Source organism: Penaeus chinensis, chromosome 13, assembly GCF_019202785.1.
Source record: "Penaeus chinensis breed Huanghai No. 1 chromosome 13, ASM1920278v2, whole genome shotgun sequence".
In the NCBI taxonomy this organism is placed as follows: Eukaryota; Metazoa; Arthropoda; class Malacostraca; order Decapoda; family Penaeidae; genus Penaeus; species Penaeus chinensis.
This window is the reverse complement of record NC_061831.1, coordinates 13,595,092-13,597,591: the sequence shown is the minus strand read 5'-3', so window position 1 is coordinate 13,597,591 and position 2,500 is coordinate 13,595,092.

Genomic DNA, 2,500 nt, shown 5'->3' with positions numbered 1-2,500 from the left:
TTTATATGAATCCATATGTTTATACATATAAATATATATATATATATATACATATACATATTCATGTGCTTGTATGTGTGCGTGTGTATATATGTATATATGTATGCATACATAGAAAGAAATATATATACATATAAAATATGTATATACATATATGTATATCTGTATATGTGCGTGTTAAACTATTGGTGCATTACTATATGAAGTATTTGCCAAAAGTGTATGTATTACGTTTCCCATAATGTTCAGTGGCATTTGATAAATTTTAATTGCATGACATTAGATTTAAGATGGATTTTAAAACCAATTGCAACATATGTTACACAGCTTAATTACATTTTAGTGGTTAAAGAAATAATAAAATAAAGTAAAAATAACGTTCATGTAATTGGTTTTAAATTCTAAAGACAGATCAATATATTTCCGCCATTAGACTTTTTCTAGCGCAATCTCACACCTTAGTTGCATATATTTATTTATTACCTCGTCAAGTAACCAAAACACTTTCCGATTCATTGATCATTCATTCATTTTCAAGTAATTGTTAATCGTTAAACAAATCGAAGCGGAAAGTATACAGCAGTGAATATATATGCATATATGTGTTGTTTGTGTCTATGTATATGTATATGTATATATATATATTTCCTTTTTACAATAATTAACTTGACATAACATTGGCAGGTGTGGTGGTGGCCGTTCCTGTGTCTGTGCGGGAGGCGATATTAATTCCTTACGGGAACGACACCCCCGGCGCCAGTGCACCCGGAACTCTCAAGGAGCGCAACCTGGAGGAACATTGGGCTACCGATGTTTTAGGCGCCGGTCTGACTCTCGCTGAGATGATACTGTAATCTGTAGGGACGTTCATAACGGAGGATTGCTGTTCATATTAACCGCATGGCCAGTCGTGATACCGACCCATGAGACTGTGAGATGCTTATACCGCAGGGGTGAATGCCAAAGAAAACGCAGGGTTCTTGTTTTCTAAATATGGCACCTTCTCACGAAAGACTGGTCGAATTACAAGTTGCTAATTGAAAGTTAATAAATGCATATGTAAATCAATATATGTGTGTGTGTGCCCTATATATATTATATATATGTGTGTGAATAAATATATGCACATAAATGTTTAAATGTGAAGGTATGTGCATACATACACACACATACGCAAATAAATACATATATTTGTATATATATGAATATGTGTATATTTATACTTATACATATACATATATATCTGATATATACGTTTGTACAAATATATACGTAGCAAGGTAATGAATCCCAAGCTAGAGTGGAATTTTGAAGGGTAACAGGATAAATTTCGGGATATAAATATAGATCAAGGATAAACATTACCATTCCACAGAAAATCCTGCTGAAAATATTAATGATTGCTTGACATTAATCACAGTCCTATGGTACATATACGAATTAGCACAGGAACTCTTGCCCTTTTACATGTCGGTTGCATTCTCGGCATACAGGGACTCTATAGGTGAAGACCTGAAAACCCCTGTCCAGATTCTGAGAGATTCCAACATCCGGAGAACAGTGGGAGTTGCAGATGAATAAGCCTCACATCCATAGTCCAGTTCGCTACGAATAAGTGCTCATTAAAGCCGTAGAAGTGTTGTGCGGTCTGCACCACAAGAGAGGTGTGAAAGAACCCGCAAAATACTAAGCACTTTTCTAGCTTTAAGTTTGAACTGTTTGATGTGAGGCACCCATGTAAGCCTTGAGTCAAACATTATTTCACCTCTTTGACAAAGTGCAGTGGGTTTGCTTCTGAATAGAGGGAAGGATGGAATTTTCCTCTCCTGCGGAAATGCATAACCATTGTCTTGCTTGGAGAAAATTTGAACCCATGGTATGTTGCTCACAGCACAACCTGATTTATTGCGGTCTGCATGTGTCCTAGTGTAGTGACCCTTACCTGGCCAGCCGCGCCGGAGCGCTGAGAATACCTGAGTCTCCCCTGAAGAAAGCCGAATTTACCCACGTAGATGCACGAGGATGATGTTGCCTTCTTTTATGTGTTTTTATTTTTGTTTTATTGTTATTATTTTTTTTTTTTTTGTAATTTGACTTTATAATCATGATCTTATTCTGAGAGGAACCATAACCATTTTCTCTTTATCTTTTCTTTTTATGCACTCTTTTTAACGCTGGGGTAAGGACATTGTTTCACTGTTTTGAATAGTATAAATAGTATTCTTATTGGGAGTAAGGGGTTGTAACCCCAAGGGTTACGCAAGCTATTTTTCTTGGGCAGAACCTGCCACGCCATCTAGGGAGGGGGGAATTAGTTAGTTCGTTCCCGGGGCTAGTTACTAGCCCACTAATTAAATCCTTGCTGGGGTCGGCTATATATAGTCTGGGAACCGAGCGGTAGTAGGCAGGGGGTATAGGTTGTAACGTCCACGTCCTGATAACGGCCGATGTACACCCGGCGGAAGCTAGTGACGTTTTTTTGTGTTCCCTGCGGTCGTAA